The 26,887-nt window shown below is 46.8% G+C and overlaps 1 pseudogene; it reads right to left on the bottom strand.

Annotated features, from left to right (window-relative positions):
- Positions 1–21,350: 21,350 nt before the first annotated feature.
- Positions 21,351–22,095, bottom strand: LOC138566110 (kelch-like protein 15 pseudogene; annotated as a pseudogene).
- Between the last annotated feature and the right edge of the window lie 4,792 nt (positions 22,096–26,887).

Genomic DNA, 26,887 nt, shown 5'->3' with positions numbered 1-26,887 from the left:
AGAGCCCCCCAACACCCCGTATGCCTGCAGCCCCTCCCCGGACCTTTCCTCACCTTGTTATGGGTTTTGGCGTGCTCTCCGTCCTGCCTTCTTGGCAGGGGCGCGTTGTCCTTTGTGGGCGAGTGCGATCCAGTTACTTCACTGATGCAGGCCCCTTTAGAGTCTTTCAGGTAGGTCTTATTACTGTTATAGTGCATGCCTTTCTTGGATTTAAATAATGTATTTTCTCTCCCCTTAGATGCGCGAGAGTTCGCTGTGGAATGTTGAATGAATTGGGACTCACCGGCAGGTGATGGTGCTTCGAAATCACCTTGATGAGGTAAGTAGGCGCTATGCGCAGCGCTGATGCCTTGCCTTTGCTAACCTGTTGTCTTTTGTTCCCGTAGGTTGCGGTGCTCACCCGGAGCAAGAAGTCCCAAGGCGATGCTGGTCGATGGGCGACCCGAGAGGTAAGGTGCCGGCACAATTGTAAAATGTCTAATGTCCTGTTTCTTTCCTTTTGCAGATCCGATGGTCTGGGAGGCTCGCTGTTCCTTGGATGGTGATTGCAGGAGCGGATGGCAGCTAGCGGTGGAATCACAGGTAAGCTGCTGCTATTAACGATGTCCTTTTGTTTTTTCAGATGCTGTTCTTCCGAGGTTCGCAGATGCAGCTGAACACGATGAGCGTCACGTTGCAGGATTGCAAAGTAACGCAAAGCGTGTTCTCCAAGTCGGGTGTGGCTTAAATAGCATCAAGAAAGTAGTCCAGGTAAAATAGTCCCTAGGCTACCACACCCAAAACACTATACCGCATAGCTTGGTTCCCAGGAGCCTGTTGACTGGCACTGAAATAAAGTAGTTCCCAAGCACAAGTCTTCATTAAGTATGAGCCTGGCGCCAAAGGCGCCAGGACTGGCCCCAAGAGGGCCTAGGCAAAGGATGCCTAAGCTTGTTGGGGGCCCGAACTGAGACCCCTCCTGGCCCATGGGCCTGCCGGGGGGGGTTTCAGGAAGTGGGTCGTGACACTAGTTACGCCGGACTGGAGGGGGCAAGTGTGGTTCCCCAGTCTACTGGAATTATCACACCACAACCCAGTGGTGCTACCCAACGACAAATTGATTGTTTGAGACCCCAGGGATCTCAGCCAACCACTAGTGAGGTTAGGCAGATTCACCCTAATCGCATGGGCGATTTCAGGAGATCTTGGGTTAGGCCAGGACTATCGAATGAAGCTGAAAACATCACTAGCGAATCCTGGGCTCCAGGAACACACAGAGCTTATAAATCCGCATGGGCTAGATGGAGTAGCTGGTATTTGGAGAGGAATACTCATCCCGATGGAACGGATGTAGTACACCTAGCCAATTTCTTCGCACAGTTGGCAGCCCAATGGAAGGCATACAGAACTATTAAGGCATAGCGATAGGTGAACATCCCTTGATCTCTAGATTAGTAAAGGGAGTACAAATGACTATACCTCCTAGTGAAAAATATACTCAATTGTGGGATGTAGACACAGTTTTGAGATTATTTCTATCATGGTCAGATAATCAAGATCTATACAGGAAGGCTATTTCAGGCAAACTAGCCATGCTACTATGTCTATTAGCTTGTAAGAGATCATCAAACGTTAGAGCACTAGAAATCAACAGGAAGAGTGTATCATCTAACGGAGTGACCTTTCTCATAACGAGAAGGACCAATACAGATTTGAGATCCATATTTTATGAATCTTTCCCGGGACAACCAAAATTATGCCCGGTCAGATGCTTAGCAGCATATGAGGCTATGACAAGGGAAGTAAGACCTCCAGGAGTATCCCAATTACTGATTGCAATTTGTAAACCCTTTAAGGCCATAACACCGGCTACCATAGCCAGATGGCTTAGATGGGTAATGGAACAGGCAGGCATAGATGTAGTAAAATATGGCGCTCACTCAACTAGAGGAGCGATGGCTACCAAGGCATTGAACATAGGGGCCAGAGTAGAGGACATTATGAGGTTGGCAGATTGGTCGAATGAATCGTCTTTTAAAACTTTCGATTTCAAACCAACGGAAAGTGTGGCATCGTTAGTGGTGATTAAGCTTTGAACAAGCACAATCCGAGCCTCCGGTCTTGACATAGAATTCAGATTTTCAACACATTCGTTCCAAAAAGTCATAATTCTATTAAAGACACAGAGGCGAAGGATTATCCCACCCTATTAATCATAATAATCTAATGGAATGTAAAAGTACTGAAATGTTTTACATGTTTCTGCAATTACTGAAATGGTGCATGATGAATACATTAAAATGGTACCATTTTGTTAAATGCACAAAAGGATAATATAGATAAATTGTGGTTGGCTTTACGATTGTCCCACCTTCTTTCAGGTTATAGTCACCATTTACTTTATGTTTCTAGAGGTACGGTGGCGGATAACAATCCGGAAATTGAACTCCTATCGGCATGGAACGGACGGGATTACAAAATTCACTGGACGCATCCTCGACTGGACAAAGAAAGAGGAGGAATAGTAGAAGGACAGGGTGATTTATGGACAAGGAACACTATGATTGGTTGAAGTTATCACATGGTCAGTTTGTGGCCCAATAAGAACATAACTACAAAGACTCTAAACTTTATTGAGTTTTGTGTTTTCATTTTTTATTGGTTTGTACTTTGCTGCTGAACAGTAAATATGGAAGAGAAGCATAATCCTTCAACTCCGTGTCTTTAATAGAATTAAGACTTTCTGGAACAAATGTGTTGAAAAACTGAATTATTTCAGGAGGGAGAATGTAATATATGCAATAATTTCTAATAAATAACCAAGAGTCGCCTGCCTTAATCAGGAGAGTTGGCATGTATGCAGGACTTTTGTTTTTCTTTTGTATTTTTCATTTCCAGAATAACTCCTTGATGTTATGAACAATCAGAAAATAAATCATACATTAGTGTTGAGGGATGGACAAACAGGCCTTTTACTTCCAAATCTTGCAAGAATTGGACAGCATATCATTCCGCCGCACTTCCCAAGCCAACCCACCCGACCCTCCAACTCACCTCACCAGATGGTCAATCCTGCCTGTTTTGACTAAACTTCTGATCGCTTATTCCAACCCCCAAATGCTATCAGCTCCTTTCCTAAACTGACATAGGGCCTCATCACGAGTTGGGCTGTAGCCCTTAAATGCGGTGGTAACGGTATTACTGCTGCATTTAAGGGCTGGCCCTATCACAAGTTGGGCGCTAAATCGGCTGTTTTACCTCCAGCTTTTTTCTGGACTGTGAAAATCCCTGTTTTCGGCAGTATTACAGCTGGCTGTATTAGCCCGCAGTATTAGCACCGAAAATTCCCCATTGGATCCAATGGACCCAATCAGGAATGGGGATTTAACATTGAGGCCCAACCCGTGATCCGGTGGTAATAACCGGACCGGTCGGTGCTAGGGCTATTACAGTCGGCGATATTACAGCCGGGAATACAGCCCAACTTGTGATAAGGCCCATAATCCGTTATCGGTTTCCAGTATCCGCAATTCATCACATGTCCATATCCTTATGGTTCATCATGATCCCATTTTTGGGATTGTTCTGCTCTCTCCCTGTTTAGGAGAGGGGCGTGGATCGATGGCCCTCTGACGTGTTTCTTCCTGAGAATTAAAGTATATTCTTTGAACTGGTAACAACCGGCCTAATCCAAAGATGGCACCTGGATAGCCTATCCCACACAAACAACAGCTGACACAAAAGTGCTGAGCTTAGTGCTTTTAATGCTTAGGTCCCTTATTAGGGTGTCAGGGCAAGTACTGCCGAAGCCAGCAGGCCGGAAATACCCTCAACCATAGTCTGCTGTGATTTAAATAAAAATAAAAATACTCAGGCTCATTTAAGGGCTGACGATATGAAGGCATCAAAAAAAGAAAGGGACCATAATGCAACAAACACCTAACTAACCTCGTTATTTTTTCCCGTCCCTGAACATGGGGATGATGTCATAATGACACATATCACATATCGTAGCCCTGGGATCAGGGGGGTCCTCATTTGCGCTTCTTGCACAATTAAGACTACTCTCCTTTCCCTAGCCACTTCTCATTGTAGCAATTCACCTCTCCAATCCTTTGCACAGGGAATTCTATCTCTAGCCCTTGCTAGTGATTGCCTGCCCTGTTTTTCCTTTGTGCCGGGAATCACCTAAGCCTACAGGAAAGATATATATATTCAATTACATTCAGGTTTGCAATAAGGACACTCGTCATAGTATATCGCTTTTCCCTTTTCAACTGTTGGAGTTCATGTGCCAGGATTTTACTTTCTTGAAGCACCTCCAAAAGGGTTAATGAAGCAAAATCATCAGGATTTGTAAGGGTGTTGAAGAAGAAAGCTGACACAAGGGTGGCATGATGGTTGCTATTAAACATTTAACAATAGTGAAAAGAAACCCTCACTATCCCCATATTCTAAGAGGGGTTTCCTTTCCTCAAACTAATACTAAAGGATCTGTCAGAATTTCTGTCAAAATCAAGGTCCACCGTCCTGTGTCACAACCTACTTCTATCCCTTACACTACAACTAAAGACTAACCCAATATAAAGGTCCTTCTCCTGGTATTCGGGTGATGTCCCCAAAATGTTCTTTTGCAAAAGGATGCCAAGGGCAATGACTCCCAACCTTTGTACAACTCTACTCTTGAGACCAGGAGAATTATTCCCTTTTCCTGGTATTGGTCCGTAGTCTACAATATAGTTCACAACAAAGCCAGGTGGGATGGCTGACTGCACCTGTCATCTCTTGAGTATATTCAAACGCTTCAGTTTCTTCTCCAGGAGAATTACTCCCTTCTCCTGGTGTTTGAGAGTTAATTTCCCTATCTTTCAACTTGATGTGTGTTTTGCCACTGGTAGCAAAGTCCCAAATCCTTCTTTGGGTTTCAGTGGACCTATCACTGCCACTGTGAAAAGGAAGATTTCCTCGGATGTCTGCTTCACTGGCGTTGGGATCCCAGACCCTTCTCTGGTTGCCAGTGGACCTATCCCTGACACTGCGACAAGGGTGCTTTCCTCGGATGCTCAGTTCACTTTTTTTGGGGTCTCACACCCTTCTCTTGTTGTCAGTGGATTTATTCCTGCCACTGCGAGGAGGGTTTTTTCCTTGGATGCTCAAATCTTCTCTCTGAGGGTCAGCACCATTGAGACTATCACTGAGACAAGGACGTTTTCCTCTGATGCCCAACTCTTCACTTTGGTGTTCAGTGGCCTTGGGACTACAACTGAGACGAGGAAGCTTTCCTCGGATGCACAAATCTTCACTTTGAGGTTCAGTGACCTTGGGGCTACCACTGAGATGTGGAAGCTTTCCTCAGATGCACAAATCTTCACTTTGAGGTTCAGTGGCCTTAGGGCTACCACTGAGACGAGGAAGCTTTCATCTGAGGCACAAATCTTCATTTTGAGGTTCAGTGGCCTTGGGGCTACCACTGAGATGAGGAAACTCTCCTCGGATGCACACATTTTCACTATGTGGCTCAACAACCCTATTCACAATGTTCTACTTATCAGGAATTAACCAGGGGCTAAGCAGAGACCCTCTTACTACCCCTATGCCCCTACCGGTCTGCTCATGCCTCCCGTTACCTTATCTGGGCTCTTGGCACGTCTCTGGTTCTTCCTGGGGCTGTGATCGGCGTCTCGCCTGCTTCTCACAACCTTGCTGTGCCCTGGACATTCTGCAGCAGCTCCGCAGCTCCCAGCTTCTTATTGTCTTTGGGTCATCGTCGAGCCACACAGCCCACCTTCCTGAGGTCATGCCACTGCCTCGTTCAGCTGGGTTGGGTGTTGGGTCAGCTCCTACCAGACCCAACACACACTCCCTCAGCCGTTCGCCGGTGTCTTTCTTTCCGTGTCTCCAGTCTGCCAACAGATTTGAGATTCCCGCTCTAGTTCCACAACTGTTGCCTCTCCCGGCAGGGCTTTAACAGTTTTTTATTCCATCGTCTCTTCTTATACATTGTTGCCGGTCCCGCCCTGGTGGACTGTCAAAGTTTTTTGTTTCGTTTGACTCTTTGATCTTCTTGCCTCCTCTGGGCCACCTCATACCAGTACACGCACAGTTAGTAATCTTCATGTTTTCTGTGCTCTTCTTCGTCCTAGTACTTTCCTTATCCCAAGTACTACAGTAATACATTGATCTACTCCCAAGGAAGTGGTCTGGAATGGAGGGGGAGGTTGGGGTGTGAGGCTGTTCAATGGGTTGTTATCTAGGTGATCGTCCTGGTCCCCATATCCCTCCCCATGAGGTCCTCCCACATTAAACCCCCATAAGCGGGACTATTGGGTAGCCGCCACACCTACCTAGCCTCATGGGAAAGGGCTCCCCCTGGGGTGAAGTGAGGATACCTGGTGAATCGTCACAGGTTGAGCGAAAGGGAGCTGAGCTGGGGGATCCGTGTTAATCACTACGGCTTCATTTTTACAACAGCACATGCAACAGGACACTGTAACTGGGACCAAGCGACCATTAACAGTCCGTAACCCCCATTCAGTCAACCAAGAACACAATTGGAGTCCTTTATTACAGACCCTTGCATCCCTCAATATTGAGTAGGAATATTCACAGACAAATTCTCTAGAGGATCCAGTAGGTCCTTGGCCATTCCCTGTCCCATTTTAAGATTCAAATCGCAGCTCCAAATATACAATTCATTACTACTCCTTCCTGAAGACAACACATCCTCAATAAATCTCTTAACACTGGCTAGTCTGTCCACCTCTACTTTATGAGGGCAATTATAGAAGTTAATAATACAAATTGATTCGCCCCTCGAGGAAGAGAGACGGACCACCTGGTAGGAAATCCATAGACGTTTCAACCGTCTTAACTCTGCAATCGAGTAAGGTCTTTATAAAAATAGACAGGCCCCCATCGCATCTTCCACTCGATTTTCTCTAAGCTGGGATCCCGAATGAACCAAAACCGCCTAGTTTCAGGGTCTCCATTGCCCAAGTTTCCTGAAGTAGAACCACTTCATTTGCTTGAAGCAACTCAGCAATATCTCTCCTTTCTATCTTCCCCCTAGACCCTGCTATATTCCAAGAAAGCACACAGAATTCTAAGGGTGTACTAGCTGGTTGGTTACTAGCTGAGAAAGGAGCCGTGGATGGGGCTTGCACCCCCGCCCCTACCCCTCTAGCAACTCTGCTTAGAGGGGCACCTGACTGTCAATCAAGGTCCTCACACGAGGTGAGAACCTCAAATCGATTTGCCAACTCTGGAACACCAAAAGGAGCACTTTCTCTAGTGTGGTTGGACCCTCTCTTCGTGGTGATTGAACTCCAACCTTCCTCCTTGGTACGTGTAGATGATGGATACCAAGATGTTTGACCCCTCCCCTCACAGCATCCCCCAGCTCCAGGAACCATTCTACCCGGCATGACTCCCTTGGCTACCTGGTCAACCGCCCTTTCATCAAAATAATCCAGAGAGAGAAGTCTACTAAAGAGCCTACTACCATTTGGTTTTAGGCCACGTGCAAGATTAGAGCTAAGAAGATAGCCAGCCACCGTTGCGTCCGAGAAGGTCACCACTACACAGTCACCATCCACATTCTTAAGCTTAGGGGCAACTCAACCGACTCTTCTAGCCATATGAATAATGGTGGGGGCCACTTTACAACAGCACATGCAACAGGACACTGTAACTGCCAAAATTAAGGAGAAAACTGTTAGACCCCGGTGATGATAATGCAAGGTTGCTCAGACACTTCTTGTCATGAACCATCAGACGCGTCCCTTGTGGACTTCCTGGACCCTGACATATAGGGGCTTGCACTCAGCAGTACTCCCAACATGGCCGTCAAACACGGAACGCTGTTTACCAGCTTCCGCGTCGGACGCATCACGTTCTATAAAGATGACACGCCCCGCAGCCCTGCGCGTCTCAACCCTATCGCTTGCAGGGGCTAGACGTGTGCTGCCGTAGTTCGCTCTTGCTAACTTCTTTGATTCCTGGTTCCTGGCCCCTATTATTCCTCCTCATTCATTCCTTCCCTTTTTGTCCTCTCTTGCATCCCGGATCTCCGTGTACCCGTTTTCCGAGTACACTCTTCACTGTTTTCCAGGACTTCCCGGACATTCTGAACGATCCAGGAGTCGGGACGCTGAACGCACGCTGGAACCCGAGGACGTCCGCACAGGGTTATATAAGACACGAACTGTGCGCAAGAAAACTCCATCCAAGAACTCCAATAAACAATACAGACAGGTGAGAAGGGGGGAAACCTGTGACAGATTGAGATGCCAACAAACTGAAATTGATACAGAGATGGAGGCGGCAGTTCAAGACCTCCTGCGTGGCATGCAGGAGTTAACAACAGAAGTGCAGAATCTCAAAGCCGAAAATGCCGCATTAAAACAATTAGTCCTGTCACGTGATTCCGCGACCAAGGAAAGTGTATTGTTGGGCGGAGTAGTGGATAAATATGATGGTTCATCAAAAAACCTTTGCGGATTCCTTGATTCGTGTTTAGTCCACTTTACCTTTAAGCCCTACTACTTTTCTACCCCCAGGGCAAAGGTGGGCTTTATGATTTCGCATCTTTCCGGGAATGCATTAACTTGGGCTACGCCCTTAGTTAATTCTGGAGATGCCCTCCTGGATGACTATGATGGGTTCGTACAGGCTCTAAAGACCATGTTTGACCGCCCAGAACAGGTCTACAGTGCCCAGGAACGCCTACTGGATTTCCAACAAGGTTCCCAGGATATGCTTACCTATGTGACACGCTTTAAGCAACTGGACAAGGAAACAGATTGGTCCTCGGAGGCCTGCTTCACCCTTTTTCAAAGAGGACTGAATGAAGAAATAAAAGATGAGCTAGCCAGGGTAGCTCGCCCAGATTCCTTCCAGGCTCTTATGGACCTCTCTTTACAAATAGATTTCCGTATCCAGGAAAGGAAGGCAGAAAAGAAGAAGACTAAAGTGCCTTACCAAAAGACCTCCATAGAACCTTCCTCTAAACCCGAGCCCACTCCTGCCCCCACTACAGACCCAGAACCCATGCAACTGGGGGCCTTCCGCGGACCCATATCCCCGCAAGAAAGAATGCGACAGATTCACACTGGGCTGTGTATGTATTGTGCCTCAGATAAACATCTTGTGAGAGAATGTCCCTTAGCTCCTCCACGGCGTTCGAGAAACACCAGCTCCCGATCCTAGATGGAACACAGCTTCGGGAGGAAGATGTTTGCTCCACATCTATTCCATCCTTGAACTCTCCTGGACAAAACAATCTTGTGAACTTGCAGGCCTTTCTATCGCCATCCAAGAAAGAAACTTACCCCATTTTGGCATTGGTGGATTGTGGAGCCATGGGGATATTTATAGATCAAGATTGGGTCAACACCCACCACATTCCATATGAAACTCAAGGCATCAATCAACCTGTAGAGGCTATCGATGGAAGACCTCTCTCTTCAGGACCCATAACCCTACAAACCAAAGAGATCCAGCTCTCGATAAACCATCATCGAGAGATGATCAAATTTGACATCATAAAGTCTGCCCATTATCCAATGGTACTGGGTATGCCCTGGTTACAGAAGCACAACCCATACATCAACTGGGCAGCAGGATCCTTGTTTCTTGGTTCCGAGCATTGTATGTCTCACTGTCTATCCCTGGATTCCTTGTCGACAGCCTCTGAAGGTACGCTGACAGACCAGCAGGGCCCATTCACGGTCTCAAATATTATCCAGGTACCCAGGGCCTATCAGGATTGCACCAATGTGTTTTCAACTGCCATAGTTCAGGCCCTAACCCCTCACAGACCTGAAGATTGTGCTATTGATACTGAACCCTCAGCAGCGATTCCTTTTGGAAGGATGTTCATTCTATCCGAACCTGAGAAAAAGACCCTCCGAGAATACTTGGGTACCAACCTTGAAAATGGCACCATACGACCATCCAAATCTCAGGCGGGAACTTGATTGTTCTTTGTTCCCAAGAATGATACTAAGGAACTTAGGCCTTGTCTTGATTATCGTGGTTTAAATCAATGCACCCTCAAGGACCGCTACCCATTGCCCTTAATCTCAGATATCCTGGAAGCTGTGAGAGGAGCTGTAGTCTTCACGAAATTGGATCTCAGAGGTGCCTACCATCTGATCCGTATAAAGGAGGGTGACGAATGGAAAACAGCCTTTAGAACACCCTTTGGTCACTTTGAATACCTGGTCATGCCCTTTGGACTCGCCAATCCCCCAGCGGTCTTCCAACGTTTCATGGACCGAGTGTTCTCCGATGTGCTGTTCCTCTTCGTCATAGTTCAACTGGACGATATTCTGATATACTCCAAGGACCATTTTAAGCATGAAGAGCATGTTAAGGCAGTTTTACAGCGACTACGTGAACATACGCTCCTGGCTGAACCGAGAAATGCCTTTTCCATGTCTCTACTGTTCACTATCTAGGATTTGTCCTTAGTCCAGAAGGAATTGGAATGGACCACTCAAAAGTAAAAGCCATACTATCCTGGCCTGTTCCAACTACTGTGATACCGATTCAATCCTTCCTGGGGCTTGCCAACTTTTACCGGAAATTCATACCTTCCTTTTTTCTGAGATAGTTCAACCGATCATTACATTGTTGAAAAAAGATACTCCCTTTCTCTGGACAGCAGCCCAAGATGAAGCGTTCCAACGATTGAAAGCAGAGTTTACACAAGCCCCCATCCTGGCTCAACCTGACATCGATCGAACTTTCCTAGTCGAGACGGATGCCTCCAACTACACCATCGGAGCAGTTCTAATTCGAGGACAACTTAGAACACCCCATCGCTTATCTCTCGCGAACCCTAACTCCCAGCGAGACTCATTATTCTGTTCTGGAAAAGGAACTGTTAGCCATCTGTCAAGACTTCACAGAGTGGCGTCATCTACTCCTGGGAGCAAAACATCCTGTTCAGGTCCGTACAGACCATCGGAATCTTCAAGTTTTATAATCTCTGGAATGCAGGAATAGTCGTCAAGCCCGTTGGGCCTTCTTCTTCGCCCAGTACCAGTTCCAAATCCATCATGTCCCTGGAACACACAACATAATTACTGACGCCTTATCCCGACGTCCCAACTACGAAACTCTTGAAGATCGGTACGCCATTGTATAAACTACCATCTTCCTCAGAACTCACTGGAGTCTTCCTGGAACACATATTCTGACTTCATGGACTCCCTTCCAAGGTCATATCAGAAAGAGGACCTCAATACATATCTCAATTTTGGAAACATTATGCCGTATACTAGGAATCCAATGTGCTCTCTCCTCAGGTTTTCATCCACAGACTAACGGAGCTACTGAACATGTGAACCAAACCCTAGAGCAATATCTTCGTTGTTTCACCACCAAGGTACAGGACGATTGGTCACTCTTAATACCTGTGGCTGAATTCGGCTACAACAATTCAGATCACTCGGCTGTCAAGACCAGCCCTTTTTTTGGCAGCCAAGGATTCCACCATTCGGTTCTAGCATCCATTCTCCCACATCCTACACCAGTACCTGCAGTCGACTCCTGGATTGAAACCCTCATCAACGTACACAAGGAAGCCAAAGAACACCTTGAAAGAGCCCGAACTAACACCAAGCATTATACGGACTCCAAAAGAAGACCAGGGCCTTCCTATGCAGTGGGTGATAAGGTCTGGCTATCCTCGAAACTATTGCCTCAACACTTACGACCAAATAAGTTGGCTCCCCGGTACCATGGCCCCTTTTCCATAAAGGAAATCATTAATCCAGTGGCCCTCCGACTCAAACTACCAGACTCCTGGAAGAGGATCCACCCAGTGTTTCACACATCTCTAATGAAACCATACGTCCAGTCCTACCGGACTGCCCCAAGGTCTACCCCTGTAATTGTCGATGACCAGCTGGAAGACGAAGTGTCCAGAATATGTGACTCCAGGTACAGACGTGGTCAGCTACAGTATCTGGTTGAGTGCAAAGGGTACCCTCCCAGTGAACGCACCGGGGAACCAATCTCAAACATAAATGCCCCCAGATTACTCAGAAGGTATCATCTTATACACCCGGGCAAACCCGGAGGAACAGGCCTTCGGAGGAGGCATGCTGTCATGAACCATCGGACCCGTCCCTTCTGGACTTCCTGGTCCCTGACACATAGGGACTTGCACTCAGCAGTACTCCCAACATGGCCGTCAAACACGGAACGCTGTTTACCAGCTTCCGCGTCGGACGCATCACGTTCTATAAAGATGACACGCCCCGCAGCCCTGCGCGTCTCAACCCTACTGCTTGCAGTGGCTAGACGTGTGCTGCCGTAGTTCGCTCTTGCTAATTTCTTTGATTCCTGGCTCCTGGCCCCTATTATTTCTCCTCATTCACTCCTTCCCTTTTTGTCCTCTCTTGCATCCCGGATCTCCGTGTACCCGTTTTCCGAGTACACTCTTCACCGTTTTCCAGGACTTCCCGGACATTCTGAACGATCCAGGAGTCGGGACGCTGAACGCACGCTGGAACACGAGGACGTACGCACAGGGTTATACAAGACCCGAACTGTGCACAGGAAAACGCCATCGAAGAACTCCAATAAACAACACAGACAGGTGAGAAGGGGGGAAACCTCTGACACTTCTTGGTGAATTGCACATAGAATATCTCCTGGAAAACATAAATCAGCAGTGTAGTGTGCAATTTCAAAAGCATGTTTCTCCTCATTATACATGGACTCTAGTATCTGCAACTTTTTGAATCTCTCCCTCAACTGTCTCTAACTCTTCAAACCTTCTTGGAACAAACTTCAGCCAACACATCCAACATTCTGCTTTCAGGATTACCATCTTCCTTCCTACAGCTGTTCAAAACACGCTAAACATCCTAGACTTAGTGTGCACTGAAAAATGTATATCAGCTTCTGGTAACATAACACGCTCTTCACACTTATCCCTTATTTAGAATAAGCTTCTCCCTGCTAGAGTAAAGCCTGATGCCATACCTTCCCAACAAAATCTAATTCCTACTATCATGATCTGACCTTTATTCAATGTATTCAGACATTGCAAATAGGGTGGCTGCAGAGGCCATAATTTCCAATTAGAGGCAATTTCAAACCACAAACCAGGGGTTATTCCCGGGTAAGAGATCAAATATCAGGCAGCACTGTGTTACAAATCCAGGTAGTTTGTCACCTCTCAAAAAGGGATTAGGGAGGTGAGCCTGCTCTGTTTATCATCCCCTACTGGATAGGGTAAGCGGGATCCCTCTGGAGGAGAGGCCCCTTAGGGGACAGAGAAACCTCAGAGAGAGGCTTAAGTCACCACCACTTTCCCCCAGAGAATAACACCTTATGGGGTATGCAGAAACTAAGATGTGTGAGAACTCCTTAACAATGTCTGGCTCAACTTCTGATCCCAAGTTCATTTCAAACTATTTAGGGAAAACAGCAGAATGGAAAAACCAGCACCCTCAAGTGACGTCAAGTGAGGAACCAATCAGGAAGGATTATCCACTGTAGTGAAAAGGGGAACCCGCACGCTCCTGGGGCCAGCCATTAGTGCAATAATCACTCCTAATCATTCTCCCACAAAAGTAAGAATCTATGCGAGGCACAATGAACTCAGTCTGGAAGAAAGCCAATCACACAGAAGATTTGATTCTTGCATTTATTACTACAGTGACTAATCAGAATTAAGCAGCAGTTTTCAATAATATGGGAATGAAAGTGCAAGCTGAATAATACAAATTATCAGTTACAGATGAATAAGCAATGAATCTTACGCTCCTAGGAATTGTTGATGGTGATACGATAGAACCACACCCAGGACCCATGGCACTCAGTGTGCCCGGCACCGTTCAGGGACTGGCCTAGTCCCGAAAGCCTGCACCAGAGCGGGGATGTAATGCCAGGAGCCTCTGCCCACTACTGCTGGCTGGTTATCCAAGCGCTGTCTCTCTCCATGCGCGCTTCTCACGAACACCCCAGGAAGAGTCCCTCCCTAACTGGCCCAGGTAAAGTTCTCTTATTAGGGGCTGCACGTCAATCACTATGACGTACCAGCTCTTCGAAAATCTTCTAATCTAAAACCTTTCATGCAGCAAAACATGTTTTCTACTGGAAAGTTACTGTCAGTCTTGGCTCTCAGGCTCAGAGAACGTTGTTGTGGGAAGCGCCTTTCTACATTCCTGTATTATCAGTGCACCTGACAAGTGCAGAGCGCAGAAGAGGATGGCAGTGCCTGGCTCCTAAACGCTGTGCAGGGCTTCTTGCAAAACTAGATATTTATGTCTCCAGAAGGGCCTTCGCAGTTAACCCCTTGCAAGCATGCTGATTCACTCAGTCTTAGAGGCCTGGCTGGTTCAGCATTTTCCTCCACGCTTCGAATAAGCTCTAAATACATGCAAGATAGCTCAGTAGGTCAACGCAGGTGCACGCTAATGCAAGCGCCTAGATACTTTTCATGACATTCCACACCTTTCGAAGTGAGGCCTGAAAATGCTGACTCAGTTCCATGATCTAGAAGCATGTATGGTGTGCTGTAGGCCGATCAAACGTTTTTCTAGCGCAGTCATTCTATTATAGAGGAAAGTCATTCTGCGCAAGAGCCCAATGAAAACTATAGCAATCAGTATCAGGGAAATCAGCAGCCACAGCAAGGGATGTAGCATTATATTAAGTAGCCTTGTGGAGGAGGGAGACCATCCAGTGAATACATCCCACCAATGGTGAGTAGTAACTGATTGCAGATGATCGGCAGTTTTGATTAACTGATTCCTGTCAATCATCATCTTGGACTCTGCAGAGATAACCGAGGTAGCTAACATTTGGAAATCCTTCCAAGCGGTTTGAGCAAATTGTCCAATAGCTTGAAGCCTGGCAGTGATTAGTCCATAGGGTAGAGTCCAGTTAAGCAGTTGCGTGAGTTCGGCATGACATGAGTGGCGTCTTGCGCCCTGACACTTTTTCCGCTTGCAGCAGTGTCGCACACCCAGCCCATGATCGGAATTTCTGTGCAAACTGTCACTGTTTGCTCGCCTGTGATTCTTTCAGTCTCAACTAGTGCCCAGTATACTGCAGCAACTTGTTTCTCAAGCGGAGTGTATCTTTTCAAAGGATCAGTGAGTTTTCTTGACCAGAAACCTTGCGGCACTCTTTTCTGTCCTTGCTTTTGCCACAAGCTCCACACAGCAACATCATTGTAGATAAGAATTTCCAGTTCAAAAGGATCAGTTTTCGTCATGGGACCCAGCGTGATGTCATTCTGCAAAGCATCCTTAGCCTGCTGAATGACAGGCTGTTGCTCTTGGCCCCATGTAAAATCATGTTTCTTTCTGGTGACTTTGTAGATGGGTTTCAGTATCAGGCTTAAATGAGGTATGTGATTTCTCCAAAAACCCATTAACCCAATGAACCTTTGTGCCTCTTTTTTATTTGCTGGTGGACTCATCTGCTTAACCATGTCAATCACAGGGACAGGAATTTTCTTAACTGACCCAGACCAGATTGCACCTAAAAATGTCACCTCTTGAGTGGGCCCCTGTACCTTTTGGGGATTTATGGCCCACCCCCGGTTTTGCATGTGTGTGATCAACTTTTCAGCAGCTTTTTCGGCATGTTCTTTCTCAACACTGGTTAGCATGATGTCATCAATATAGTGGGCAACATACACATAATCCAACTGTACCCTCTTCAAGTCTCTGGCAATCAATCCATGACACAGAGTGGACTTTCAAATACCCCTGGGGCAATTTAGTAAATGTAAATTGTCTGTCTCCCCAAGTGATAGCAAATTGGTCTTGTGATTCAGCATCAATATCAATGGAGAAAAATGCATTGGCCAAGTCAAGGACTACATGCCATTCACCCACTTCTCGCGTAAGGTTTTCAATCAGAGTAATGATGTCTGGCACCGCCACAGCTAAGGGTGGCACCTTCTTCTTCAAGGCGTAAAAATCAATTGTCAGATGCCACGCCCCATCTGGGCAGTGGATAGGCCAGATCGGAGAGTTGAATGGACTGACTGCCGGCCTCATTATGCCAGCTTTCACCAATGACTCAATAGTTTCACCAATCTCTTTGTGCCCTCCTGGCAGCCTGTACTCTTTCACGCACACTGGCTCAGCAGGAGGAGGTAAATGCAAGGGGGACCATTTTGCATGGCCATCCACCACAGGGTTAACAACTCTCACTTGGATTTTCCAATTGCCAAAAACAAATTCACCTAAATCTGTAGTCACACTTTTGCCCAACAACACATCCATTCCCAGTATATACTCAGGTATGATTGCAATCAAGGCATTTGCTGTGAAAGGCAATCCCTCGCCAATTGACATCTTTACATTGAATGTTTTTGCAACCGTTTCTGCTCCCCCATACCCATTGACCAAAACTCTGGGACCAGATAATTTATTGGGATTGACATTCAAAATGGTTACCTCAGCTCCTGTGTCTAATAGAGCCAAAACGTGTTTCACTTTATCATTCAAATACAATGTAAGTGGCACAAAAGGGTGTCTGTCTCTGGGACTGGTTCTCTTTATAAACCGTACCTCAAAGACAGAGACAGCCCTTCAACCAAAAATCGGGCCTGGGACCTCCCATTTGTCCTTTGCCAAATCAGGGTACACTTTTGTCCGCACTTTGGGCTTCAACACCTCTTCCTCAGATGGTGCAGAAGGCCAAGTTTTGCCTGACCCCTGCTTTTGCAACTTTTTCCATTTCTCAAGCAGCACAGGTGTGGGTTTAACGTCTATCTCATCCTTTGGAATTCCCGCCTTTAGCAGGTCCACCCACATTTGCCTGTGTGTAATTTCAATAGTGTCAGTTTTTGCCTTAGACTTTGCATTCTTGCCAAGCTTTTTCTCTGAATCATTACTCGCCGCCACTAGGCGCACGGCTTTGCGCACATCCAGCCCTTCTAATTGCCCTAATAACAGTGCAACCTCACCAGTGGCTTTATCTTGCTCTGGACCCAGCAATGAAAGCAATGCTCCCTTCATATGACCCGGGGCATTCTTCAGTAAGCGCGCGCGCATGCCTGCAATAAAAAGTTCCATATCAGGCCCTGCAAAATTTGCACTGTACATTGCACACTGTAACCCCATCTCTCTAAGCTGATCTGTCGCTTCAGGTAGTGAACCCCATGGGCCCCACATTTCTTCCATATCCATTGGACTTGCATACAAATTTATTAAAGTAGTCTGAAGCCAATTAAACAAGGAATGCGATCCTTGCTGCCCGAGCGCGCCACACACCATCTGTCCCAGCATTACATTAGTAGTGATTGAACCCATTTTTAATAATTCTTCTGGGGTTAAGAAGATGCCATCTGCACTGGTATCCCACAATCTCAGATACCATTTCAAAAGCGGTTCGCCTGCTCGCTGTCTAAACAACTTGGCAATGTCTAAAAGCTCTGTCTGTGTATAATCGCGAACAATCCTAGTATTCTGAATGTTTCCACCGCCAGCTTGGCCTTTTGATTTGTTAGTGATTAACGGCCGCGCTGGATAAACACATTTCTTTGGAGCACATTCCTGCTCCTCTCCCTCAGAACAGTCTAGCTCTGGAAGTCTGACTTCAACGGATTCATCCCAGTCAAATGTCTGTTCTGTTTCGCTATCGCTAACCTCACCAGACCATGAATTTGGGTCCTAATTAATGCTCGAATCCTTATCTTTGACGGATTGCCTCGCCGCTGTCTGCGCTTGTGCGTGGCTACACCCACAGCTAAAGAGGCACACCTGTCCTCCATCTGAACAGCCCGCTTAACGGACGATTCATGGGTCTCTCTCATTATAATTTGTTGCTCCTGGAGCAGGGAAATCTCATCTTTTAATTCACGAATCTGTGCATCTTTAAGCAATTAATTCTCATGCAAGTTCCTGAGCGCCTGCAGGAACAACCAGCCCACGTTTTCTGCTGCTTTTTGCTCCCTTCTGCATTTCCCAAGCGGTAAACTCTCCAAACACTCACTAATTACGACCGGGGAAACATCATTTTCAAGCATGTCCCATGCCCTCGGCGCAGAGTACCTATGCAAAATATCTGCTACACCCGACCATGCATTTGTTGCCAGCCATCCTGTAATGTGACAGAGTGCACTATCCCCTTCATTGCATTCATCCTTCCCCTGTTTCTTCCAGAAAGGCATTGTGCTCGCAAATCCTGCTGACTACGCCAAATGTAGTGAAAAGGGGAACCCGCACCCTCCTGGGGCCAGCCCAGAGTGCAATAATCACTCCTAATCACTCTCCCACACAAGTAAGAATCTATGCGAGGCACAATGAACTCAGTCTGAAAGAAAGCCAATCACACAGAAGATTTGATGCTTGCATGTATTACTACAGTGACTACTCAGAATTAAGTAGCAGTTTTCAATAATATGGGAATGAAAGTGCAAGCTGAATAATACAAATGATCAGTTACAGATTGTTAAGTAGTGAGCCAGAGACAGAAAGGAGTGGTAACAGATATGTATTTAATGCCAGCAGTTATCACGACGCTCAGTTAAATATGTCACTTATATTTCATAAGGCAGAATCAGTAACATAGGACTTTCTCCATGATTTTAAACGTTCTTCAATAAAGTTTGTCAAGGGCAAACCAGAGCGAGCCGGGTTCCAACTTAAATGCAGTCCATAAAGCCTGTCCTTAAAAAAAAATGCAATTCGCACCTTAATAATATGTATGGAAAACCTCCTCGAAGCCGAACGTACTTCGTACTGGATTAGAGCGTTTTCTCTGCACGCCTTCTACTCCAGTGCTTGTTTCATAACCTTTCCCCGGCTTGCTGATGGCTCTCCAGGATGCAGTCGTTCCTTGCTGGCCTCTGGCTTGGAATTACTTAAACAAACAAAACGTCCGGTGTTTGTTTTCACACTGGAATCTCCTTTTACTCAGGAGCCTTCATCCGCTGAGCATTCGGTCTGCAAACCAGGTATGGGGCATTTCGGTGTGTTTTTCGTTTCCTTCTAATATGCCCACCGATATGGGGAACTGGCCTCATACCAGTCCGAGTTCGCTCCGTCGGCCTCCTTCCACTCCTGCAAGGCGAGAGAGCAGTTGAGTTGTTTTCACCTGTTTTTAACTCCCGTGGCCCTCCTCCCCAGCAATTAACATCGGACGTTCCCAGCCATGTGTTTCTCACCCATGAGGCTAATTCTCCTCCTCCCTGCTTAACCCTCGCATAGCCTGCCTTATTTTTAACTCCTGCCTGCAAGCGTTCCTCGTTATATGGAAACGTGGTTTTCCGTCTTCCCCATCTCATTTCTTTACCCCTTTTCAGGCTTTTATGTTGAACATGCATCGGCTGGGGCATTCTGCGATATGTAGATTGGGTCTTTGTTTGTTCACTCGTGTCCTTTCTATTTTTCCTAGTAGTTGGCTGGTGGGGCATTCTGGGATATGTAGTTTTTCCACTTTTGACTCTTATACTTAGTATTTTGCTATCTTGTGGGACAATTGGCTTGTCCTCTTCACTGCTGTTTTTCCCCGCAATGCTGGCCGCTACTGTTTCCCCATCACACAGATGAATAAGCAATGAATCTAACGCTCCTAGGAATCGTTGATGGCGATATGATAGAACCACACCCAGCACCCACGCCACTCAGTGTGCCCGGCACCGTTCAGGGACTGGCCTAGTCCCCCGAAAGCCTGCACCAGAGTGGGGATTTGATGCCAGGAGCCTCTGTCCTCTAGTGCTGGCTGGTTATCCAGGCGCTGTCTCTCTCCGTGCGTGCATCTCACGAACAGCCCAGGAAGAGTCCCTCCTTAACTGGCCCAGGTAAAGTTCTCTTATTAGGGACTGCACGTCAATCACTATGACGTACCAGCTCTTCGAGAATCTTCTAGTCTAAAACCTTCCATGCAGCAAAACATGTTTTCTACTGGGAAGTTACTGTCAGTCTTGGCTCTCAGGCTCAGTGTACGTTGTTGTGGGAAGCGCCTTTCTACATCCCTGTGTTATCAGTGCACCTGACAAGCGCAGAGCGCAGAAGAGGATGGCAGTGCCTGGCTCCTAAATGCTGCGCAGGGCTTCTTGCGAAACTAGATATTTATGTCTCCAGAAGGGCCATCGCAGTTAAACCCTTACAAGCATGCTGGCTCACTCAGTCTTAGAGGCCTGGCTGGTTTAGCATTTTCCTCCACGCTTCGAATAAGCTCTAAATACATGTAAGATAGCTCAGTAGGTCAACGCAAGTGGAGGCTAATGCAAGTGCCTAGATACTTTTCACCTACAGCACATACTTTAATTATACCGAAGCATACATTAAAAGATATTCTCAGAGAGACAGAACGCCAGACGTGGTCTTGCACCCAGAGGTTCGCACTAGGAGTGTGCAACGCACACTGGGAGGTGAGAAATCTGAGCCATAGGGTGGGGCAGTCAGAGCAAGAACGGAATACCTCAGTGGGCTGAGACAGAGCCCGCAGGAGGAGCTGCCAACAAACTCCCAAGCCAGCAGGAACCAGGAGCATACGGCGACCGGCACTGTGTCCTGTTGAGGAGCCGCATAAGCGGCTCTGCAACGATAGGAGAGGCAGTCAGCCTACACAGCTTTTCCAGGGAGCACCGCTCGTCAGATACAGGTAAATGGTGGCTTGCTAGAAATGAGAGATTGGTGGCAAAACCAGATAGAGAAGCCCTGGTGTGGGGAAGAAGCAGAGATGTCCATAGTTGGCATAGGAAGCCAGAATGGAGAGAGAAGCTGAAAGAAGTCCCAGTATGGGGAAGGAACAGAGAAGCCTCATAGAGGAGAGACAAAGAGAAAGAAACCCTGAGGTGGGTCAAAAGAGCAGAGAATCCCAGACCCACGCTTAGAGACTGTCTCCGGTATTGAGCACATTATAAAAGATGAATTAATTCATTAATTACTTCTGCATGGCTTCCATTCGGCCATTATTTCCGCTTCAGTTACTGTTCTGAAGCCTTTGTATTCTGGCTTGATCCATCAGTCCTGATTGAAATGTGATGCTTCATCTGCAACATGTGTCGTAGGTTCTGGCTGTGAAGTTGTAGGACTTGAACAAGCTACATGACTGAGTTTTCCACAGGCATACTAATCAATAATCTATTTCTCATCCATGATGGGTGTTGGTTTAAATGTTTCCCCCGGTCTGATGGTTTCCAGACAATGGACGTGTGGCATGTGAAATTTTAGGGCCAAATTCCAAGGTGGTCTGTGGTGCGAACTGGTGGCATTTGCTCATTCTTGGTTTGTGTTTTTTTTTCCTTCAACACCAACCAGTTTTATTAATAAAAAACTCCCTTGCAAAGCAGTCAGACATGCTTTGAAATAGTGATGTGGTTATTATTGTTTGTTTGCCCTAGCAGGTTTGGGAAGCTTAGCTATTAGTGGCATGCTGCCCTAGCTAAGCGATGAATCCTGACTACTGCTTTCAAATGCACCAACCTTCTCAAACAGACTGGATGGTGTCGTCAAGCGAAGCCTGATATTCTGTATGATGGTGTCCGTGTGTCTCCAGCGTCTCCTATAGTGCCGTAGCCAAGCCTGAACAGACTCGTACAGCTCTATCTCAGGAAACCTGCTTAACAAGTCATTCTCCAGATTATGTATTAGCTTCTCAAAACGTAGGTAGGACAGAAAGACAGGTCTGGACATAAGAGGCACAAAGTTCTCCAGCAGGAAATTATCCAGCTTTTCCCAGACCCCTTCGATGTTCACACTGAAGTCATCCAGCAGCCTCATTATTTCTGCACAGTTGTCCAGATTTTAACCCTCACGAAAGAGCAGCAGAACTTCACCACCTCTGTTAGCTGGAGATACATGGCAGCTTGTAGAATCTCATGGACTGTAGCCAGACTCAGCTTGATGCTCCGCTAATACATGAATTGCAGTACATGGACTGAATCTTGTTGCAGTGACACCTTTTAGATGGATCTTGTCCTGGTCACGCTCCTTCATATCAGCTGTGAACACGATGCAGAAGTAATCACTCTGAGTAGCAAGCAAAGCTTTGTGGGCTTGGAATTGGTGATCTTCAATTAGAAGAGTCACATCGAGAAGCAGTCCTTTTTCATAAAGCGCTCTGAACCCAGAAGACACTAGTGTTGTGGATGGAGGAGCTATACTCTTCCACGTCCCCTGCCATGAATCACCTTTCCACAGCACTGCAGGTGCAAAGCATGTGTTGGTGTGTTCACCTTTGTCTCAGGACAAGCAGGGGGCTGTGGGGGCCTCTGGCTTCCTCCACTCCTTAATGCCCTTGTGGTAGCTAGCCTCATGCCGTAGCTAGGCGAGGCCACTGAGCAGCACTTGTTTACATCCCCTACTCGGTTTCGGGGTTTATGGTCTTGACTGCTGGGTCCTATGCACTCCACGGTTGGTTTATGCAGTTGTTAAAATGGACATTGTTACTGAGAATGAAGCGAGTTGAAGAGCTGTTCCATGAATAGTTTCTCCTTCAGTTCTTTGGCATTTAATTTTCCTTGCCATTTTTCTAAGAGAACCCTGATTCTATAGGGCCTCTACCATGGTGTTAGCTGAAAAAGCAAACACATATCTCAAAATTGCTACTATTGTTATTCATGGTCTCTCCACAGTTCCTTCAGTATACCATCTCTCAAAGTGTGGTATTCTGTCTGTCGGTATGCATTCAACAATTAATAGTTGGCCTGAAGCTCCCCTGACAAGATATCAGGGTCTGAATTATCCTCCCTCTGACTCTCCTCACCTGGATCTTCAGTAGAGCTGTCCTAGGTCACTGGCTTCTTCTTTCTTCGAGCCTTCCTGGTCTCCCCTTTCTCTTTTTCCTTCTTTTCCTTCTTCTCCTTCTTTCGTTCGTGGAGATAAGGGCGGGCACCTCCAGAGGCCACCTTGACCAAGGGTGGAAACTACGAACAAGGAGAACTCAGCGGAGCCAGCCCTGAACAGGGAAAAAGCCAATTAGGCAGAAAAAACCCTGTGTTGTTTGAGGAAGGTATAGCAGGTTCAGCTCATATTACTTGGAGGTCTTGAAAGTATCTGACTTGGCTGGGAGAAGTACTGCCAGTGCTACCACGCGGGTTTGTATGAAGAATGGAGAGAGAAAGGAGAACAGAGAAGGTAAGCGTCGCGTAGCTGGGGCGGAATGAGTCTAATGAAAAAGAGAGGAGCAGGGCCCACTGCAACCATGACAAGAGAGGCAGAAAGGGGAACACAGACTCAGCTGACTTTGCCGAGGGAACCGGATGGGCGAGAACCAGCCCTAAGTCTACGTAAGAGTGAAAGCCTGAGAGAAATGCTGAAGGTGTTTGCAGGCTCCGCGGGGTAAGAATGCAGAGGCGCAAGCCATGCAAATAGACAGCAACGGGAGAAATCAAAGAGAGGTTCTGCCGGCGTAGCTGACTCTGCGAGGGAATCACAGAGAAGAGCACGAGTCAAGCTATGGAAAGCAAGGTAGAAACTGAATGGGAAACCTACCTGAGAGGGATGGCTGCGCAGCAGGATGGAGGGAAAACCTCGAGAGCGAGGGAAAACCACAGAGAAGGCACTGTACCGGAGTACCGGCCGTAGCAGGGGAGATCAAAGGAAGGCAGAGTGGTAAACAGATGCAGAGAGAAGTAGCACACGATAAGAGCCTCCTGTCAAACAAAGTTGCAATGCTCGGAGCGAGGGGCGTGGCTTGTATTTAAAGTGAGAGAGCAGAACGCAGACTAGACTGCTACTAAGGGAGAAACGTGACGCCCCATCAATGGAGCTTCCAACGGTGTCATACCTTCCAGGGGCGGAGGGTGACACAAGAGGAGTGTGATTTAATGTAGCCAACTCTTTTTCCCACTTTGCTGTTTCAGCGATCCTCTTTAGAGTTTTGAAAGAAAATCTCCAGATCAACACCTGGGGAATGCATTATAACAGTGACATGGATGCGACCAGTGTCTGAGACTATAATTAGCTCAGCAGAGCTAGTAGGTCTGCCACTAGTTAATTATAAATATAGAAATATGACAGTCAAGGTTCCGAGTGTCACTTCTGCCAGCATACTTCCTGCATACTCCATCTGGCCTTCACAAGGGTCTGAGTTGGCGTCCTCCAGAAAGTGGGAGCTTGTGCTTTCCTGCTCATTGGGCAGGGCTAATCCCCTAAAAGACTTCTAGAAGGCATCAGCACCCTTCCATGCTCTAAGCAGAAGGGCAAGGGGGTGGGCAAGTGCTGACACTCAAAGATTTCGGTCAGGCAGCAGTGCCAGGCTCTCACTGGTAGAGGTTTTGACATTCATTGTTGCTACGCACCGATGCCATCCTAGGACTTCCCAGGAGATTGGAGTCTGAATTTCTATCCAAACCTTCCTCGTTTGTGGTTAATTCCAGTCTTTCTCTGCCTCGTTGGGTTGGCTGACGTGGGACAACCCTCACCAGATCTGAAGAAGCCCTATAAATTCCCTCCAGGATGGACTTGAATGTTATCAAAGGTGTTCAATGCAAAGGATTGGTCTGAGTTTCAACGACAGCTTGTTGATCTAGGACAGTTAGGCATTGGTGTACTCTGCCTGAGCCTATTGACCACACTTCTGACACCATATTTCATATCGCAGATAGATCAACAGACAAGACCAAGCATGGTGTGTGGTTATAAGTGTCAAGACTGTCCAAGGAGTCTTCCTCTACCTCAGAGTACCTTATATCCAATTCCCCCTCTTCCTCCTCACCTGAAGTAACGGATGCCGGAGCTGCCTTCTTCGTCCTTCTTCTGACAGGTAACTCCTTTTTTTTGTGTAGATACGGTCTGCCCCAAAAGGAAGCCACTGTGACCGCGAGGTCTCAGCGGACCAGTGACCTCTCATCCGGAGCAGCCTAATAAATGGGGAAAAAGCCTCCAGGCATATAAAACCCCAATGAAGAACCAGGATGTCAGTAACTGGCGAGGTAATGATGGAGCAGATCCGTGATCGGTGGTGGAAGGGCTTCCGGAGTACAGCGATGGAAGTACGGATGTCTGTGGTAGGAAAGTAAGTTAACTAAGGCACAAACCTCCCAAAAGGATTAGGTGGACGTACACAGAGGAAAGCCAGGGAGTACATGATATACAACTGCAGGGAAATGGCTATGCTGGCGGGAAAGGATCCGGAGCAAAAAAGGGACCGATCATGCCAGCAAAAATGAATAATGTAGCCAAAAAATAGAGGAAAGCAGATAAGACAAAGAAATGCGTAGAGGAGAACAAGGCAGAGACCGCAGAAAGGCAAGGAAGGCAAGTCGAAGCGAGCAGCAGTCAGGAAGGCAGCAGAATCACAGAGCGGAGGAGAAAAACAAAAGAGGAAAACACAGGACAGAGCGGATCACCGCTAAGCGAAAGAAATCACACAGAGCGCAAGCAACAAAAGGAGAAACCTAGTACGTTGCAACGCACCGACCGCCGACCACCGGGAAACTTCTGCTACAAAAGCTCCCAGCGGCGGCCATGTTGCAAACAACTAGACCGCTAAGCAAGGACGTCAAAAACCGTGAAGGGGAAAGTTAATGGAGGCAATGTCTCCAATGATCCCATACACGCCATCTCCCTGAGTGTATGACATTGAGGTTCTTGAATTCTATTCTCAGTGACCTTTAAGGACATGTGATAAATGAACCCTTGCTTAAGGGCGAATACCATCCTAAATTCTTCTCCACTAGGGCTGCCAAGGCTGAACTCCCCTGCCTCTTTCCAAAAGCCCTTCAAACCAGCTTCTTTAAAAAAAAAAAGATGAACAGAGCCAAAACAATATGGTGCTTCTTGGAATGGCTAAGACAGCTTCTCCTTCATTACTACATTGGAATATACCAAAAAGAACCACATTATCCTTCAGTGTAAGCCTCTGCAGTCACACAGTTCTGGTTGATAAAAAAAGAGTTTCACACTTTCAAGGGCTCCTTACAATCTTCACAAAGGTTTGGGTTACAACCCCAAAACTACATGTCTGAGGTACTCTTTATAGGCTTCCCTCCGTTTGTCTCTTGTTTTCTCAGTGATGCTGCCACCTCTGATCCTCCTGTAGCTACTGTAGGTGGCGCTGTGCCTCCACCACGAGCTGAACGTATAGTTGGGGCATCTCTGAAACAGGACAGAGCTTAATGGGTTTTTCTTCCCCAATTCCCACTCACGAGAACAAGAGAGCCTAATCACCTGCCACTCTTACAGTCCTATTTTCTTCCCTATCTGCAACCTTCTTACTCCATCTCTGCTCCTGATCTTCTTGATGCTACACAATTTCATCGAGCCTCTTCCCACTGCACATTTAGCCCCTTCTGATCAGAGTCTCACTCTTACCACCTTCCTTTCTTGGGCCAATCATGTCCTCTCATTCCTTCCTGCTCTTGCTTGCTTCCAGTTTGCTAGCTTCCTGCACTTCACCTGTCTCCTTCTGATAACTTCCACTAACCACCTTCTGATGACTCTACTGCCCTTCTTATCCCCAGTCTTCTTCATTTCATGCTTCCCTGTCTCTCCCCAAACTCCTTCCCCTTCCTCCAATTGCAAACTTGCTCAAACACCTGCTACATCCTCCTTCTTCAAACTCCCACCCTCCTCTTCCTTTGATGTAACTTTTATATTCTTCTCCTCTGACTAGTTTGGGTGTAAGGACCCCCCTTGTTTTTTGCATAGATTGGGTATAAGTGCCTGTTCATGCGTATCATTATTATTTTATTTTTTATTTATTTTTTATTTTAATATTTATATTGCGCCGGTAGCTCGCGAGCCTCGGGGCGCAGAAACAAGGACACGAGAACGGACGGACAGATAGTGATTAGACAGAGCGGACGGGACAGTCACATAGAATTAAGCTAACTGAAGTATAGGCAGTGATGGCCGTTTATTTGAAGATGTGGGTTTTTACCTGTTTGCGAAAACGCGAGTAGTTGTTTTCCAGTCTAAGGTGGTCTGGTAGGTTGTTCCAAAGGTTGGCTGCAAGGGTTGGAAAGGCTCTA

The sequence above is a fragment of the Ambystoma mexicanum genome, chromosome 2p (genome assembly GCF_040938575.1).
Source record: "Ambystoma mexicanum isolate Mex_15411 chromosome 2p, UKY_AmexF1_1, whole genome shotgun sequence".
NCBI classification, from domain to species: Eukaryota; Metazoa; Chordata; class Amphibia; order Caudata; family Ambystomatidae; genus Ambystoma; species Ambystoma mexicanum.
This window is presented reverse-complemented; position numbering and strand designations above follow the sequence as displayed.